This window comes from Scardinius erythrophthalmus (genome assembly GCF_964197995.2).
Source record: "Scardinius erythrophthalmus genome assembly, chromosome: 3".
Taxonomy (NCBI): Eukaryota; Metazoa; Chordata; class Actinopteri; order Cypriniformes; family Leuciscidae; genus Scardinius; species Scardinius erythrophthalmus.
Genome location: NC_138223.1, coordinates 45053056 through 45074312, shown reverse-complemented (window position 1 = coordinate 45074312; position 21257 = coordinate 45053056). Strand labels below are relative to the sequence as shown.

At 37.6% G+C, this 21257-nt stretch overlaps 1 long non-coding RNA gene across 1 annotated transcript; it reads left to right on the top strand.

Moving 5' to 3' along the window:
• Positions 1–3185: 3185 nt before the first annotated feature.
• LOC308687696 lies at positions 3186–4986 on the top strand. Its single transcript, XR_014029782.1, has 3 exons — positions 3186–3252; positions 3915–3958; positions 4901–4986. It is a non-coding gene; the product is annotated as an uncharacterized lncRNA (long non-coding RNA).
• The last annotated feature ends 16271 nt before the right edge of the window (positions 4987–21257 follow it).

The window sequence follows — 21257 nt, the reverse complement described above, 5'->3', positions numbered from 1 at the left end:
TCGTGGACAACCAACCAATCACAGTCTTCAAAAGATTTTGTCACACATAGCAACGGGGTCAGCCCCGCCTCCTCACTAAGATAAAAGTTTTTGTTTTTTCCTTGCTCAAGAGTTGCTCTCAGAATCACTCTTAAGCTAAGACTCCTATGTAAAAGTTTTTAAGCTAAATTAGGAGTTTTCTGAGAGGATTCTTAGAATCTTCAAGAATACGGGCCCAGGACTCTGACTCTATAGTAACGTAGCAATCAGGTTACATTGCTGTCTCCATCTCTTTCCTCTGTGTTCTCTCTCCATCATACAGGTCTGTGTGTCTGAGCTACACACACACTTATAGCAGACATATATTAAAGGCTGACGGTGGCTTCGGCTGTATTCACACAAAATCCGCCAAAGTCGCTCTTTCCAACAGGGTTCTGTGGAGGTGGGGTCATGTTTATTTGTGCTTTAGAATGTAACCGAAATGAAACAATCAGAAGACCTTTTATTTCTCTGATTCACTGCTTTGTTCTTGCTAACACTGCTCACTCTCTTTTGGAGCTCGCTCAATCGCCGCTCTCTCTGCATGGGCCAACTTTGAATCATGTGTTTACAAACAGCAAGAGACAATCCTACTAATTTTGCCCTTTAAGACTAACTTGTGTTAATGTTAATGTATTTTTTTTAAACATAGTCAAAGTAAATCTACTACTTGTGCCACTGCGAATAGAGATTGGATGTGCAAAAAAGTACCTAACGGCATGAAAGTCACTGAGACCACAACCGGTGTTGGGCAAGTTACTCAGGGAATTGTTACTCCTTCTGTAAAAGTTATAATATTACTTTACTTATTACAGGGAATTAAAAGTTACTAGTTACATTACTTGTCATGTTACTATATTACTTTTACTATCCCGCGCCCTGCCCCTTTCTAAAAAGTGACAGATAACCTGTTTAGTCCACTTATTTTAGAAATCAATCCACTTTGCTGGAACAACAATAATTAACATTAGCAGTCAACAATCAGCCAAACTTTACACATTGCTGCCTCTCCGACCAGGTGATGCTATACAGAGAAGCAATGTGCATATTTAAAAAATAATAAACAGTTTCTCCCAACATCGGTAATAGCTATCTAATGCTATTTAACTAATAGCATATTGATAAGAGCAGGGTGCAGTATGTTTTTTTTACAAAACATATAATGTTTCCCAACATCACTGGCTGAAATAAAAAATAAAGCAAGTCAACCCCGATTTTTGAACTAATGTTTTTTTCTGCACATGTATTAATAAGAGCAGTATTCAGTGTTTTTACAGAAGATTCAACTTTGCTTAATGCCACTTTCCCGACGAGTGCATGCATCACTGGCAGTAGACCGGTCAGCACCGGCGTTTGCATATTATATATTATATTTGTGTGTTCTCCATGTCCATTTATAGGTTGGACAAGACTCAACCCAGACCAACTACCTCAAGAAGAGGAGAACTTCGTCTTACATTTGGTGACGTGTGACTTAACCCCTACCAACCATATCCAGTCACCACAACAGGAAACACCAGCCACAGCATCACAAAACCAGGCTCCATCCATTGGCACACCAGCAACCCAGACTACATCCGTCTGCATGTCACCACAGCCGTCTCCTTCCTACCACACATCACCGCACCCTGCTCCATCCATCTACAAACCAGCACTCCAGGGTCCATCCATCTACAAAGCAGCACACCTGGCTCCATCCATCCAGGAACCAGCACACCTGGGTCTTTCCAGCCACACACCACCACACCTGTCTCCATCCATCCAGGAACCAGCACACCTGGCTCCATCCATCCAGGAACCAGCACACCTGGCTCCATCCATCCAGGAACCAGCACACCTGGCTCCATCCATCCAGGAACCAACACACCTGGCTCCATCCATCCGAGAACCAGCACACCTGGCTCCATCCATCCAGGAACCAGCACACCTGTCTCCATCCATCCGAGAACCAGCACACCTGTCTCCATCCATCCAGGAACCAGCACACCTGGCTCCATCCATCCGAGAACCAGCACACCTGGCTCCATCCATCCAGGAACCAACACACCTGGCTCCATCCATCCAGGAACCAACACACCTGGCTCCATCCATCCGAGAACCAGCACACCTGTCTCCATCCATCCAGGAACCAGCACACCTGGGTCCATCCATCCAGGAACCAACACACCTGTCTCCATCCATCCAGGAACCAGCACACCTGGCTCCATCCATCCGAGAACCAGCACACCTGGCTCCATCCATCCAGGAACCAACACACCTGGCTCCATCCATCCGAGAACCAGCACACCTGGCTCCATCCATCCAGGAGCCACCACACCTTGCTCCATCCATCCAGGAACCAACACACCTGGCTCCATCCATCCAGGAACCAGCACACCTGGCTCTTTCCAACCACACACCACCACACCTGTCTCCATCCATCCAGGAACCAGCACACCTGGCTCCATCCATCCAGGAACCAGCACACCTGGCTCCATCCATCCAGGAACCAACACACCTGGCTCCATCCATCCAGGAACCACCACACCCAGCTCCACCCTTCCATGAACCAGCACACCAGGTCCCAGCTGTGCAGCCACCACTGCAGGGTCCATGGCAACGTAAAAGACCACAAAAAATTAAAGGTGTGTTTTAGTCTATGTACGGCATGTATTGTACAGACATTTTACCCCCGCATAATCGTCATGAAGTTAATGTGATTTTTGTAAACCCTCTAAAAATTATTGATTTATTATGGATCTGATTCAGGATTGCAATTATACTGTATGCCTATATGCTATATTATTTTATTATTATTTTCTATAAATAGTAATTGAATTGATGGTTGTCTACACATCCCTGTAATTAGAGAGCTGCAAAGTTAAAGTCCCAGTGTAAAGAATACCAGTGTAAAATATATCTGCTCTGTGGCAAGCGATGTAAAATGTAAACAGTCCATTAGGAGACACAACATAAAGAAGGGATGGCAAAGAAACAAAGATTTTGAATAGAACCATGCAGCCTTTGATACTCCTGTGGTTCTCAAATCTCACTAGGAGGAGCTAAATGTGCTAATGACAAACAGTGGAAAAAATGCATAAATGTGTGCATTGTGAATTTATTCCTGCACAAAAAAATACTACACATATTGTGGACATTGGTGCAAATAATATATTCCTTACAATTACAGATTGCCCTCACAATCGGCTTGAAATGTTCCCAGTCCGTGAAATAATAAAGACAAGGAACAGGAAGGTAGGACAATGACTAACTGGATAACAGTGTTTCCTCTCAATTAGTTAAAGGTATAGCGGAGGATTTTTTATTTCCGGGTGGAATCCCTATACTATTGGTCCTCCTAATTGTCAATCATTCTGGTGAATCAATCAAACTTTTCAAAAAGTGGAGAGGGCGGGACTTATTTAAAATTCGGAAAGATCCTCCGCTATACCTTTAAATAATGCTATTGGCTATTGTCATTTCAAAACCTTAACCAAGTTAAATTTCACTTAAAATGCAGCAACAAATATGTGATTATAAAAACAATGGTTTTATTGCTTTTATTATTTATCCCCCAAAAAAAACAATTATTACCCCTAAAGACACCCACGTCAAGACAAGTCACCTTTTTATATAGCGCTTTTTACAATACAGATTGTATGAAAGCAGCTTCACAGTGATTACTTAATGTTACCTTGACAAAATGCTGTTGTCTAAGTCACAACATTGAGCTGTATATGTAGGCATCCTGTAAATACCTTTAGCTTGAAGTGTCAGTCATGGATCTTATTTGATGACTATTATTCTAAATATGCAGTATATAAACTATGTCAACAATTAATATATTTTCACTCCTTGTTAAAGTACAATATTTAAATAACATACAGTAATACAATGTCTTTGTCTTCCTGCCACAGGGGAGGACAGAACATCTTTATGACTGGCAGCCCTGCACAATGTGGTATGTTAAATAGCTTTTGGTTATGTACGATTACATGCATTTTATTATTGGGCTCTTGGATCTCTCTGTACTGGCAGAGAGTGTACTCTGTACATCCCTGAGCAAGACTCTTAACCCCTAGTTGCGACATTTGACATAAACAGCAATTGTAAGTCGCTTTGGATAAAAGCGTCGGCTAAATGAATAAATGTAGTGTAATGTACTGTTTTCATTTGTTGGGATTGTTGACAAGCCATTGTCTTGGGTAGAGATTATTAAAGAAAAATGATCATGCAAACAGTTTTTGTATGCTGTTTACAATTGTGAGTGTATCCACAGCCATATGAAACCAAAAGTGAAATTCACTATTTAAATGTAACTATGGAAGGGCCGCAAAGTAGGGATGCATTATTTACACAACATTTTTCCAATAATTCAGCATATAGCTACTAGCTAGTCTTTATTCCAAGCATTTTTCAGGTCAACGTACATGGGCTGTTGTCTTTTGGCTTAGGTCAGGCTACACAAAATTACCCATCTGAATTTTCCCAAGGGGATTTATAAAGTACTTTTAATGACTTAACTTAGATTATGATGTGCATGCTTGAGTATTTATTATTCACTTTTGAGTTTCTGCTGCAAGTCTCTAGAAGAGGAATGCAGTGATTGGAGATGTTGATGGTATAGTCAGAGGAAACATCAGGGTTTCAGGGTTTGACGATTAGTACACTGCGAATGGATACATTTATTTGTAAGTCAGAGGATTTATTTTATTCCACAACATTTTGACCTTTTAAGCTGCTCACCTCGTCCCCACTCTGGAACAACAGATTCTTGATGCTCTGCATTACTCTGCAAAGTATTGTAAAACAGTAAATGTTACATTTATGACAATCAATTCAAAGTGTATTATACTAACTAATTCTCCCTCAACTTCCCTCTATTCATTTATGTTTTTCTCAGTGGAAAGACCTGGCCTCCATCCTGGCAGCCAGCCTGATTCCCATGCAGCTATCCTGCAAATATGCAACATACATTGCAAACATGCATTTTTTCCTTGTTCTTGTTAAGTGTATTTTCTTTACATCTTTTTTTGTTGTCCACTTGTATTGTTCCATAACATTGTCATGTTACATCAGCTAAACAGTTTGTAATGTAATTTGAACTTTAATATTCTTCATGGTTTTTATTCAACCTTGTTGCAGCCTCTTTTATCTGTATGGATTCAATAAAGTGCAACAGTCAACAGACTTAACATTTCTTAAACTTGAAGGACCCCTATATGGATTGTTTTGTTGCCAACAGACCATGGAAACGTTACAGTTGATTGTATTTTGACTGATCATAACAACTGATCCTTTCACAACTACCAAAATGTTCAGTTCACTGATGACACACACAGTTGGAGTGCTTTATTGGGGGACATAGCTCAATATTGAAAAGGACACGGTTTCATTTAAGATTTCATATTAAATAACCTCCGCCACAAATATAAAATTAAACTACATGAGCAACTTCCCATTTTATTCACAGGTTTCGAAATGCTTTAATTTTTATTATCAATCTTTCAACCTCTTGCTAAATTACAGTATCATAATTAACTATGAAATCATTCCATGTCCTTATTTGCATAACATACTGTTTGGACTAACCCTATGTAGCGGTTACTCATCTTGAAGCTGATTGTGTGTTGACAATGTAAAATAACTATTTAATTTTTTGATGGGAATGAAAATGTGCATTTCACAAATGGGACTACACACACACACACACTTCAAATAAGGGAATTGAGATCATCTTAAATAAAGTGCTGTTTTTGGTACTATATTTGTTGTTCATTTGCCATTTCTGTTATTCACTTCACTGTCATGAACTATACCTAACAAAATAAATGAAGTGTACTTTGTGACATTTTCAGATTTGTCTTTTATTATTATTTGACAATCTGTGACCGCTATCTGTGATGGTTGAAAACTTCCAGTTAAACTTTATTTGATAATCAGTAAATCCACAATCAGAATTTAATATGGACATAAATCACATAAGGCGAGTTAATATTAGCAAAGTTAATAGCCTATTGAGACTTTGATAAAGGTAATGTATACCTGTATAACAACAAGGAAAAGAGAAAGGAAATTATATACATATTTACACATTTAGGAGTAATTTGTAGCCTTATATTAGTAAGTTAAGCCTATTACAAACAACGTGAGTACGCACTGTAAATGTTTTAATTTATTATGGGTGTTTTTCAGGTCTGTCCATATATCATTGACCACACACTGTTCATATCATTGACCACGTAATTTACATAGCACCTTAATCCTTACTAACAAAATGCAGTATTGTGTAACGTGACAATTTTATTTAAGTCATAGCGGCCGAACAAACATTTAGAAATTCTAATTAAACAATATACAAATGCCTAAAGCTCCTAAATTACACTTCCGATGTGTAATTAGGGAGGTACGTTATGTAACTCCAGCCGAGTGTGAACATAATCCCGAAACGCGTGAATATGGGCCTACTTGCTAAAATCGCCTTAATCACCGGTTTGCTTTTTTAAAGTAAACCACATAAATTCATTGTAATATATGCTTCGGCTGCAGTTAAACATTAAGATATTATCATGATATGTGTTTAGAAAACCCTATTTTGCAAACCGGAAGAACTACTGTGACGCTGATTTGTTCTGTTTTCCAGCTCGGAAAATATCCGAAATAAACCAAAATCTTTACTTTTGCATATCACACAACACCTAAATACAGTGTAAGTACTAGTTCGGCTGTACTAGATATTTAATATATTCAGTGCATACATCTTTTTACAACCCTATTCACAGCCTAACGTTTGCAAACAGAAAAAACTACAAATATGGTACTAATTAATATGAAGTGGCATGGCGCGGCTAGAGGGAATTGTAGTTTAAAAATATATGTCTCAATATATTGAAATTGAGATTTGTAAATAATGATGCAAGAATACACTGATGGGTTAAAGGGGATGGGAATCACATTTGTGTAATACAATTTTAAATACCTTACTGTTAAATAGGTGAAAATCAAGTTTGACCATTTTTGATAGCAAAACCTCTTGGTGACTCTACCCATATGAGTATAGTCATATAGCTGAAGTCAACAGCTATTTATAACAGTTGGTTTCATGTCTGTAGCCCTTTCTGTTCCTGAATGACAAGCTTTCAAACATGCACCAAGGTCAAGGTTCAGAGGTCAATATTTCAAAGCAGGAGCCATTTACAACCTTCAGACTGACATATGTTACTCTCCAGGTCGAGCCCTTTCCAACCATATATTTGGTTTAGTCCTACAACAAAGTTTAAATTTTAACTTTACATGGACACAGCCTTGGCTCAGGCATAGTTTCAGTGAGGACTTTGAGGCCCCGACCTCAACTTTTATATATTTTTTTAGAAATTTAGTATTATAACAATACTGCACATATGTATGTACCGCAGCCAAGCAAAAAACAGACTATTTGGGTGTTTTAGCTAGAGTCATGAACTTATGAGCATCAGCATTAATCTAAAAGATGCAATAGGCCCTATGCACAGCTGCACTACTTCCTGAACTTCAGCCAGCTCCTTTGTTTCCTGTCTGCCATTATTGGACAAACTGATTAATCCAGGTGTGTCTGACCAACAACAATAATCAGACACACCTGGATTAATCAGTTTGTCCAATAATGGCAGACAGGAAACAAAGGAGCTGGCTGAAGTTCAGGAAGTAGTGCAGCTGTGCATAGGGCCTATTAGGTGTCCAAATAGTACTTTCAAATGATGTCAGTGGTGAATGACGTTTTCAGATCATTTACTTAAGTAAAAGTACTAATAATTTATTATCATGATATTATTATTCCTCATGTGTTAATGTAAAAGCAGGATTTTACTGTTGTAGTTGGTTGTGGGTGAACAGTTTAGTCTCTGACTGCATGAGATGATTATTTCATTATGGATGAATTTGCTGATTTTTTTTATTTTTATTAATCGAGAGCCCATAGCCCAAAAGTAACACTTTCACACTGCTTGTTTTGTCAGTCTAAACCTAAAAATGTTTAAACATATCTATTAAAATAATCTAGATGAAAATCTTCACATTTCTGAAGCTGGAACCATGAAATGTTTTTACATGACATGAATTAAAAAAATGATCTGTCAATTAAAGTTCTGTCGATCAACTAATGCACTAACTGTTCTTGTACAAACTGTTGAGTACCTAATTTATACTCTTCATATTGTTTGTGCAAAACCTTTGTAACTAAAGCTGTCAGATAAATGTAGTGAAGTAAAAAGTACAGTATTTCCCTTTGAGATGTAGTGGAGTAGAAGTGCCATACAAGTACAAGAGAACAACAGCTTTATCATGCAGTGTAGCTGTGAAAAAAGTCTGTATCAAGTCACTGCTAATGCAAACTGAACATTTCCTGCTGCAGCATATTAAGTTCACACAACAGACAATTCCATCAAATGGGTTTATTAGAGTGGCACAAAATCACAAAATGAGAGCAAGAAAAATTAAGTTATTCAAAATGCTTTACATATAAAGGAGTTTAAATATTCACACTATTGCATTTCAAAGTGCTTTGCATATAGAATAAAAACAAAAAAAAAGAAAGAAGGCCAGGAGTCTGCCTGATTCACTAAATTTGGGGCACCCCTATCTGAGATGGTAGAGATGGAGCAGGTTTGCGGCGCCACTGGACCTTCAATCCAGGGACGTATTCTGCTGGGGTGGTGCTACAACCGCTTTGCTTGCTCTGTGGTAACCAGTGGTGCATATGTATGCATCACAAGTTACAAAGACATTTCTTTATACAGTTTTACAGGATGTAAGTGAAAATTCTTTGGATTTGTCTGTCTGTCTGTATGTACATTTAGATGATGTCATATGGAAAACATAAAAGAATAACATTTATGGTTTCAATGCTATTTGACTGTATTCAGTATGCTATAACTACAAAAAAACTACAAAATAATATGGGTAGTATATGCATATTGCATACAAATATAAATCCACTTATATTATGGAAATACCAAAGTACATTCGAATTATACTTGTTAAAATTACACAGACTGTCATTGAATCTTCATTAGATTTTTCCATGCAAAGATGATGACAATTAATTATTTAAAGCAGCAATAAGCAGTTTTGGTCTGAAATCAGCAAGCTCAAATGTTAGAAGAGATAAATAACTCAATGTTTTTCTATTTTTTTAAATAAAAATACATACAGAATCTACAAAAACTTTCCTGTAGATACTTTGGTACAGCTATTTAAAACAAAGGCAAGGCAAGATTTTTTGTACAAATCTCCAGTTCCTCTGTGTTGTTTGGCAGTGGTCTTTAGGTGTCTTCTTCCTCAGACTCGGGGCTGGTGAAGCCATTGTCATCCCACTCCTCAATGTCCTCCTGTAGGGAAAGGAAATCACATTCCATAGTGGTTATACTGCTGTATGCATTAACAGCCTGTTTGTGTTGACTTCTAAGTGAGTGACCCCTCCGATTGAGGACACTGTTGAGCCCATGTGTAGCATCCTCTGTCAGGTCACCGAAATCTGTAGAGGAATTGTGGGAAAAAATAGAAAGAGAAAGATGACACATCAAACAAAACATGACATTTGTAACTATTTTTGCATTTTACAATGCTGAATTTGCAACTTCAACATTACCTTTTAGTCATTATATTTACTGTATTTACAACTTTTACATTGTGCACACTGGTACCAAATAGCTGGTCAGCTCAGTGCCTGATCACAACTCAATGTATATAGTAGAGTTCGATCGATCGATCTATCTATATATATTATAAATAAATAAACACATGATACTAAAATCTAAAGATCTTGTACATACTACTGGTTTTGATGCACTCCAAAGTCTGTCCTCTGAGTGACTCCACTTCTTGCACTTGCTTCAGAAGGTACTTGATGTGCTGAGACATCTCCTTTACCAGGATGCTCTGCTCCTCCTCCAAGCGTTTCAGCAGCATTACCTGGTCGAAGACAGATCTCTTCAACCTGAAGGTGTTGCCTTTGGTTGGGGAAAGTAATGGAATAGTGGACAAGGAATGTTTATTATTATATTATACAAGCATAACAGAATTATGTTTTCTGAGAAATCTTTTTAGCGACAGCATTGGTTCTGTAGAATATAAACAATTTCAAAATATGAATAAAAGTCACAATAATATAATTTGAATTATATAATTCTCCATTCAAATTGAGAGCTTGTGAAATTGTGATGGTCAAGCATTTTATTTGTGATTACTACAGCAGAATAACATGGTGTTGATCTCACCATTCAATGTTTATGCTCCGTGATTAATATTTCCATATTTTGGTATTCATGATATTTTTTATTTCAATATATCATCCCATTCCTGTGTTGTTGCATGACAAGTAACAAAAAGGACAATGGTAAATATGGAAATATGGAATATAGCAATTCATATATATCATACCATCTCCATGTCTCTCCCATGGTAGGATATATCCCTCTGTCAGACTGCAAGCCAACTCCTCGTCAATCGGATCTCCTTCCACTACGGTGTTGTATTGCAAGACCTTTTCACGAAGCTTCTTCTTCAACTCTGTCATTTTCTTTCTCTTTCTTTGTCTTGCCTGGTTGCTATCTGCAAATCGAAATGAAAAGAAAACTGTCATAATCCCAGATTATTATTGTTTTTTTAAAGTGTTATTGGTTTAAATAACTTGATTTGACAACAAACCATGCTGACGATACAGATCTTGCTTCTTGCGCAAAAGGGTTACAGTGATGTTCTCAATGTCAGCCCTTAGCTCTTCAGTACAACCTGGAGTGTAGACTCTCTCTAAATAGGTGATACAAAACAATTGACAAGAGACACAATTAGTGACATTTTCAAAATATAGCCACCTTTTATTATTTGTATAAAGGTACAGTCCTTAACAGATGTGTGTGTGTGGGTGTGTATATACACAAATACATAGTGTACTTTACATGTTTTACCTGTGACCGCCCATTGTCTAACATCACACACCCACTCCTGATCAAGGTTGTGCTGCTCCTTGATGTTGCTAAGGCTGGCAGCTTCCACCTTTGCCCTCTCTGTGATCTTTTAAATAGAAAAAATAACAAAATGTCCGAAAAAAGCTCTATGCACCACCACAATGCAAAATCCACCAATTTTACTTGAGCTTTCGGTACAAGACTTTCATCAGGACAGGTGTAACATTAAATAACACATTAAATATCTGTGTATACTAGCAAGCAGACCTCCCCTCAGTTACTTAAAATGAATAAAACATGATTATTATCAAAATAGTCGCATATTTTTTTCCGTAACATGATTAAACAATTCATCAACAAATAGTTTCAGATCTAGCTGTAGTTGGTGCATTGAGGGAAAGGGGCAGTGCTTAGGATCTCAATTATAATTTACCCTTACTTTGACATATCTGTGGGCTAACACTTGATGAAGGTTGTCCCTCTTTCTTCTGTTCCAACCCATGGCCTGTCGCGTTAGCATGTTCACTCTTCCTGATGAAAACAATAAGGCACCCACAAGCCAAAAAGTAAGATTTCACATTCAAAAGGCAATAAGAGAAACCCAACAGACATGCCTAAACCCTATCACTAAAAGTTAGTTGAACTGGTAATTACCTTGAAGTAATACAATGATAAATTTCGTAAGAACAGAACAGAGAAACTTTGTTTTTTTTAATTCCCTGTAAAAAGACTATTAAGTATTTATTATTATTTATTTAGGCTACCAGAGCGTGTAATGTAAGTGTAACACCAACCAGCTTTTGTCATGTATTTTGTGACAAGTGCTGCCCTGGAGAGAAAGCTGTTCACCTATAAAGAAAATAATACAATTAAATGTTGGTCTCCATTACATAAAAATATTACCTACACACCATAGATCTTAAACCTGTGGTTTAACAGAAAACATGTCTACTGTATTATCCAAGGAATTTGGGACCCCTTATGCATGCATTTGGAATTGCTAAAAACAACTGAACTGCCTGTTCTTTATTTTAACTCATACATAAAGGATGTACTTTATCCCTCACACCAGGCGTTTTACTTAGATGACAAATAAGTGCCTTTTGGTGTTATGGTTTCTATTAAGACTCTTTGTAGCCATAGTTAAAATACTGACAATAATACCATACCTGCTCCACTTCCTCTCCCACTGTGTTTCCTGCTCCATCCTGGCTTCTGCCACCCCATTTCACCTGCAACACAGAGTGAGAAGTGTTATGTAGCAGTACTTCAGAAGTTTTGATATAACATCATCCAATCAGGCATAACATGCACAAATGTAAAACTAATCCTTTGCATTGAAGATTGCATTAATGCATACAATTATCTCTAAAACATCTCATGACACAAGCTTTTTATTTGGTGGGGAAAAACAAAATCCCTGTCCAACAAATTTGAAAAAGCAGCTGAAAAGCAGTTATTGAAAGATAACACACAGCACGTTCTATTATCCGACCCATTATTTCCCTATAGCTACAGCCATACCAGACTTAAAGTTATTGCATGTACCTCGCATTTTGCTGTATGGGCTTTGGCATGCATGACGCTCAGGAATGGCCTCATTTCTGTTAATGGCAGAAGCTCTGGTAAACCCTCTGCTACTTTGTTAAGGTAGGGCCAGTACCTAAAAAGCAGGAGCAGCATCATGTGAGTGTAACAAAGATCCATTTTTAATTGAAATCTAAAATGACTAACATCACTGTAAAGCTGAGAAACAAGACATTTTAATCATGGAGTTGGATTTGCAATATGACAATGAGGATTACCTGCATGTAACATCCATATAGAAGAAGGTAACATTTGCCTTCTTTGACATCTCTCTTTGAAGAAACATCGGGTAAGCAAATATTTCTCCACGGTAATGGTTCAGTCCTCGTAAAAGAAACCCATGTCTGATAAATCAGAAGAAAATCTAGTGGTTAAGAAACAATTGACCCAGCAAGACCTGGCTTAAGCTCACATCTCTGTCAACTGAGTGCCTATAACAAAATATATGCTAAATATAATACTTGGCTACTACAAAGGATAGATAAATACCACTCTGCAAGCAAGCAAACGTGTGAAAGACTTGGATTGTCATTAAAACTCAAATATCAGACTCCAGGATCACACACACACACACACACACACACACACACACACACACACACCTGCAAACTGCAACTTGAATGCCCTCCTCATCTATCTGAGCACCAGACTTTTTGGACATCTCTCTGCCAGCGGTGAACTTGGCAATACCGCAGACAGCACTGTCATTTGTCTATAAAGTCAGTTTATAACACATTTTAAGATACATAAAAACACAAAACTAAAATATCTGTATAAACAACTATTATTAAAAAAAAAAAAATCTAATGTTCATACACTTCTCATGTTGCCTCTGACAAGATCAACAAAGGTAGCAACTTCCTCGTCCTTGGCCAGGAACAAGCCCTCATATATGGGTGGCTCCTCAGTCCTGTCCATGATAAGATAACATGCGTCAGTAATAAAAAAATCACAAGTACTACATTTACTATTTGTTAAAATGTAAGTTATGATCACTCAATGACAACCCGAAGGGCTACTATTTGTGTTAGACAAGTCTAAAATAAACTTCTGAAAAATACCTATACCTACCCTTTTGACTTGCTGAAGCGGTAATGCTTTCGGTTCCCATCAGAGCAGACAGCCAACATGTCTGGAGAACATGCTGGGCACTCAAAATGATGGACCTGGCACATATCCTCTTCTTTGTTTTCACAGAACGTAAACTCAAAAAAGCTCCGCTGAAATGTATCAGCACAGATACTACCTGTCTGCATATTAAGAAATGATTGGTTAGAATTTTTTGAAGCAATGCCCACAATTAAATATTAGGTATACAGTAATATAATTTTGTTTGTTATATGTTTCAATGATATTCAGGCAGATTTACCCTTCCAGCTTGAACAGATCTGTGCTCCAACATTTTCAGGAAGGCCTGCCTGGACATGGCTGGTGCAGTCACCTTCATATGCTCAAACGAGGTGAAGACATCAAACTTGTATAGGGTCTGGCAGCTGGTGCTAGCTGGCCAGTACCGATAAACAAGCAGGTCCTTCACCTCGGGAGTCCATTCTGCAGAGCATGATGGACAGGATTTCCGAGGCAAGCAGACATTGTATCGTCCTGTGAACAAGTCAATATACTGTAGTAAAGTCTAAAATAATTTCAGTAATCAAATTGCAACAGATTGCCTTCTATACAGAGATACAAATATATGATATATTAGCTATTTGACATGGCATTTGGGCATTGCCTGAAAATGACATGGTTATAAAAAGCTTTGCGTTGCACACAGTGGTAAAGTTCTAGTACAATAATACTTGCACAAAAAGGAGGGCTTTCAGAACAACATACCATTGATGGTGACCACAGAAATATGCTTCCCTGGAGTGATTGTGAGGTCATGAGTGCATTCACAAATTGACCTTGGAGCAGGAACAGGCAGTTGACATACTGCAAAACAGAAAGAAGTTATGAAGGGTGTATTTACAGCTTCTCCTCAGTCCCTTAGATGCATTTCCCAAAACGCTAACCTCATTTTCAAAATAGTGCTTTAAAATCCAACAATTAATCCAAACTGGCCACACCACTATTCCACCTGTAATTGTCATTAATGTTGAAACAACATGTAAATGCTTAAGCACATTTTGAAAAATATTAAGACGCAATTGAATTAGCTGGTCAAAGATATGCTGGACAGAACTGTCAAAACCAATCATACTTTTGTTATTCAGCTATTAAATTTCACACTTGCACTTTAGAGTTTTTAGAATAAGCTTAGAATGAGATTAGCATTTTAGAAAAAATGTCTAAGCCATTTAGAAACACTGTTAAATATAAACATGTGCACTATCTACAACAACATTTGGACAATTACACTATAAGTATGAGACAATTTGATATAATGCTAATTTTAACATACTTTGTTCACAAAACTGAGGCTGGCCATTTTCATTCACCACCACAGCAGTTGTAGGGGGAATGGGCTCAAGAAATCCATGGAACACAGCCTCTCTGTCATGGAAGACATTTCTCTTGTGGGCCTCCATGTCACAGGTAGCACAGAGGAACTCCATGTCCAGTGGTACACAGTCCAGGCACCTAATCACAGCTTCTACAGCACAGCATCTGTGACAGTTTTGGATGAATACTCTCTCGGCTGAGAGCTTTGCATCCAAAAGCATAGGCCTAGCAGTTTTCATTCTCACATCTGTGAGAAGCTGCCTTTGTTCCCAAGCAGAAACCATTCTGTCTGTTCCCTCCGGAACCTGGACTGCAGTTATGGTGTCCCTTAATTCTTGGAGTCTTGTTTCTAAAAAACAAAAATATACATTCACTTGTCCTTAAAAGGTCTTGATTATGATCACAAGTATATATCAGTTATACTGTGAGTCTGTAGTGGAAGCATAGACAAAACATAATGCTTAATTATGATTAAATAAATGGTGGAAATTGGAAAAACTGTAGTGTAGTGTAACTACACTACTGTACTACTGTAACACTCAGTATTCTCACCAAGACTTGCCAACTCTTGATCTTCTATCTGAAAGCCCTCCTCATGCACAGGATCCCTTCTTCTGGCTTGAGAAGCAGCTGCAGAGACAGTCATTTTGCTTAACCCTTTGATCAATTTGACATGAAACCAATTCATTTCCAAATGAAAATATTCCATAAGGACTGGAGGGAGGGGAACTATATAAATTATTAATACACAACACAAGTAAGGATTATCAGTCGCATGCTCTTTAACTATCTTCTATATTAGTAAGAACATTTTTCACAAACATTGCAACACCATTTTGTCAAAGTGGTATCTGACTCTCATTTTATAATACGTGTAACCACCAAAACACTATTTAATGAATTATCTTTATTCTTAGATACAGTAATCATGTTTTAGTAAAGAACAAACCTGATTCAGGGCAGTGTGTTTCCCGACGTTTCTCACGCCTGCCTGTGACCAGTGGATTAGTGAGGGATCTCTTCCTCCTTTTCCTCATTTTTTTTTTAGGAAAGGCAGTTTCCATGGCCATGGCAGCCTATATTGCAGAGCACTTATATCAGCAGCACTTATAATTGAGCATTATTCAGTAGTTGCATAAAAGGGTCTTACTAACCATTTACATCACATCTATAAAAGCAATAGCAATTAGTATTTTCAGACTTAGGCACTATTTGCTTATCATGACAAGCCTTACCCTGGCCTCATGGAGATAAGCATCACTAATTAATGCTGCCATGTGGATCCTGGCATCATTGGGATCATCAAAGATCCTCATGTCAGAATTGAGGGACATCACAAACAAATACAAACAATATAAAAAAAATACACAAAATGAAGAAAGAGAGAAAGAGAGAGATCGAAAGAGACAAGTGAGAACGAGAGAGAGTGGCTCTTAAAAGTGCCGTTGGTTTGATTTGTGTGCGTGTGTGTATATGTGTGTGTTGGTGGAGTCAAAGTGTTGCAATATAGCTGTAAAACAAGAAAAAAGCAAAAGATTGTTAGAATAGCATTTGTAGTAAATGATCATTTCTTAATTGTTAGGACAGAGTAATTGTACTTATTAATTGACTATGTATCAATCACAAACACTACGTACAATACAAATCAATCCTTACTGTGCAAATATCAGATTTGTACCACATTCACTTGACACAAGCAAGTACCAACACAAATCTATTTTTATTTAGGCCTACAAATAATGGAAAAGGTGGTCTTCTACTGTCCTGTTGCATAAAACGCTTCTCATAATATCTACTGCTCTCTCTTCTCAATGTCACACATAACTAAAGTAACAATTATGATTCAGTGTCTTCTAAAATGGCAAAGTCTTACAAAAGTATGGCACGAAAGTGTTACAGGATAATTATGTTAATTACAAGTTAATTATGCATTAATTATATCAGGTATGAACGGTCATTGACATTGAGTCGCACTGAGCAGTCAAATCCTCTGGAAAGACTCCCGGTCCACTTTTTTATTCTAGTCCATCCCCGATTGCGGTAATTCTCCTTAGTTACACTTCTGACATTTACTATGCACTTTGAATAAAACTTTAACCACTGCAACAACACGTTGTTAATTGTTGTCCTCACAACACATGGACAAATACATGAGTTTAAACTGATTTTTGTTGTGGAAGTGCCACATTCCTACTGTGCCGGGGACGGGACAGCTGTCATTTAGCTGGCTAGCTAACGTAACGTAACTACTTCGGCGGGTAGCCGTGTAAATGATAATGCAACACTAACAAATTCAACCTAAAATCCATGGATGATTAAATCCAGCTACAACTAAAGAAATAACAGCAAAGGTTTTACGTGCTTTTTAACAAACAAACACCCCGAGGGGTTGAGATACTTACTGTAGTCATGTGGCGGGAGAAATGAGTGGTAAAAGCGCGGTGATTATGGGTAAGAAGCGTGCGTAACGTGACGTATCGTTGCCGTGGTAACGACTGAAAGTCTTCTGATTCATAATAATAATAATTAATAATATTCGCTGCTATGACAGACAATACATTTGAAAAGAATAAAATATCGTAAATGGTTTAATAAAGTAAAGGGAACAATCTATTTAACACATCCTCGGCCCATTCTTTAAAACTACTCCATCTATAAATGGATAGTTATATCACAAACAATTTACTGTTATTTAGACAACAAAAATCGGAAGTAATACACTACAATAAATTATAAAAGGAGGACGTTTCGTAAACTAGAAAACAACATTTACCGCCGCCCACTGTGAGTCTGTGACGTTGTTGAACCAGGGAATCCGTGTGTCCACCACGACAAATGAACCTCATTGACTTTGTATGGGTGTTGTTTTCGTGGTGCCGACACGTAATTGTAACACATTACGTGCCACCACCACGCAAATCGGGGTTAAGGGGTCGTGTTCATTTCACGTAATTCTGTGAGATCAGGTTGAAAATTACATTCATGTGCAATGGGGAGAGTAGGCCTACAATATTTTCCTATGAACCACAGCGTGTTTAACACACAAACGATAAGTTCAGTTAAATTAAGTGAAAACAGTTTTGTTTTGATAGCTGTTGGCTTTATTCCTTACTCGTCGAAGTTTAGTTTAAATTGATCTGCCATGTTTTTTTTTGTTTGTTTTTTTGCATCTTTTATCCACACTAGTTCACTTTCTGTTAATTTATTGAAGTGTAGACAAAGCTTCCATGCAGGATCTGGGTGCTTGCTGTGTGAAAAATCGATCGATAAATGGATATAGTGCATTTAATAGTGCATATAAATGGAAGTGCATTTAAACTCGCTTGCGCGTGCACGCGATGGGAAGTGCGATTTGTCCGGGGAGTCGGATTTCGGTCCAACACGGTAAATGGCAGTGAGCCCAGCCCACCCATCCGGGAAGTGTCAGCTCTTATTTTGAAAAGGGCTTATTGAGGGGGCGTGACATCACATTGAAGCAATACCCCTGATTGGCTGACTACACGTGTGGATCGTAGTCACACACTCAGCGGAAAGATAGTGCCAAAAAGATCTGTAGACGTGTATGGCGAGCGGATAATGACTTTTCTAAGTCTACCCTGAAGAAGGCGAAGGAGCAGTCTACCCTTCCGTCGCCGTCAGTCCGTGTCTATTTTTGAATGGGATTGATAGAGACGTCAGACGACAGACCGGCGGCGACGTCACGGCGGCGTCACAGTTGTAACGTATACCTTACGGCGACGTGGCGACGGCGTACGTGAGAAATGTATAAAAAATCATAACGTCTGAACCAGGCACGTCGCCTAATAAGACGCCTGATACACACGTCGTCCCTCAGTACGTACGTCGCCTAATAAGACGCCTGATACACACGTCGTCCCTCAGTACGTCGCCTAATAAGACGCCTGATACACACGTCGTCCCTCAGTACGTCGCCTAATAAGACGCCTGATACACACGTCGTCCCAATCTAATGTTATTTTTCCGATGTTGATAACGAAAAGTGAATAGCATGAGTAAGATTGGATTTGCAATAGGCTATATCGGGAGACATGATTTTTGTTTTGTTTTGTAAGCTTTTCTTTAAAGTGAATTTTTGTTTAATATTAAAGCCTCTTTATTTTAAATTTGTCATCACCCAATTGCTTGGATTTAATAAAAAAAGAAGCGAATAGCCTATTCCATAAACAGGCTCTAACTTGTTGGTCTTTCTACAGCAGTGTTTCAATAAATGGTCTATCTTAGACAGAAAAGTTAACAACAAAGTAATAAAAATCTTTTATTTGCAAAATCTATCCCTGCCTCCAGATACAAATGGTCCCCCTTGTATGAAAATATTAATTGGAATAGAGCATGGAGTAACCCACATACATTTTTAATTACAAACAAATTAAAAGAAATATAATTTATTACCCCTGTAACAAGATTATCTCTAAATTTATAGCCTACCGTAGACGAAAAATGCAGCTTTTGCTTTATGGAAACGGAAACGTTAGACCATTTATTCTATAATTGCTCACATACAGAGCCGGATTAACGCAAAGGCAAACTAGGCACGTGCCTAGGGCCCGATTGGCGGGATGGGGCCCAGACAGAGGGACAAAAAAAAAAAAAAAAAAAAAAAAAATTAAATGTCCTATCTACAATTTATTTCAAAATGTAGCCTATTAATCAACTAAAAATAGTGACGATGTTTATCTTAACTATAGACTGTTACATTACGTCACATTAACGCCAGCCCATGACTGTAGAGGCGCCAGCCAGTTTAGTCCGAGGGGACGTCAGAGGCGATCAGAGGCGGTCAACGAACGCATCCATCAGGTGCTGAGTGCGAAGCAAAAGCAGAAATAGGCACGCAAAGAAGCACAGCTCGTAATGCAGGTCATCGATTTTGGTGTGATTGCAATGTATTTTAAATATAAACTTGTGGGCTACTGTAGATCAGCGTCATTTCTGGAAAAACCATTCACCGCTTTATGAGTTTAAAAGAGCGCGCGAGCGTCATTAACGTGCCCAGACGCGACGCTTTGAATTTGCGCGTACAATCAATGAATAACATCGCGTCCAGAGCTGACTAGTAAAAAAGCTACAAAAGTAAAAGACAAGACGTTTGTATTCAAAGTTAAAAAACCAACACACTGCAACATTTTTAAATGTTTCAAATAAAGGATCTCATATCTATGGGTCTATCTTCTATATTCTGATGCTGATGATTAGATAATACCCTGACATCATAGCCTATAGGAATATTAGTTTAGATTTTTTTTCCTGCTCAGTAGCGATCGTGTCTTTCTCTTCCACTTGATTTGTGTATAGCATATTTAAGGTAGCAATGCAATACATAATAACATATTACTGATATTAATAATATGACAATATCTGCAGTCAATATTGATTAAATGGGAGGGAAAAATCCTGCCCATAACGCAGAAAAATGATAAAAGCACGTTCATGATGTTCATCTACTGAAGTGGTATTCTGGAACTGTGAATAAACTGAATAAAACAGCAAAATAACAACAATAACAATAACATCTTCATTAAACAAAAAAAGAGATTAGCTTAGATAAAGTTTGATAGGCTACCAGTAAAAAGTCTGGACCCATTACTATTTTTAATGTTTTTGAAAGAAGTTTATTATTATGCTACAAGCCTGCATTTATTTGATCAAAAATACAGAAAAAAAAACAGGAATATTCAGCAAGGATGTGTTAAATTTATAAAAGTGATATTGAAGACTTTTTTAAAACAACTTTTTAATAATCAAAGAATCATGAAAAAAGTATCACATGTTATAAAATAAATATTAAGCACCATTTCTAACATTTGATAATAAATCAGAATATTATAAAGTTTTCTGAAGGATCACGTGACACTAAATTCAGCTTTGCATCACAGAAATATATTTTAAAGTATAGCCTAGTAAAATAGAAAACCATTATTTTAAATTGTAATAATATTTCACTATATTATTTTTCTGTATTTTTGATCAAATAAATCCAGGCTTGATGAGCATAAGAGACTTCTTTCAAAAACATTACAAATAGTAATTTGTCCAAACTTATGTACTGTGTAAGTAAAAATATACTAAATTTAAAATTAAATGTTGTATAAATAAAAAGGTTAGGAATCATATTTGTTTCAAGTGTGTTTTATTGGGGGTGGGGGGCCTCCAACATGAATTTTGCCTAGGGCCTCCAAATGTCTAGATCCGGCCCTGCTCACATATCTCTTCTCTGTGAAATGATATAGCCTACAATGTTTCATTAATGGCAACATAAGAATAGGACAG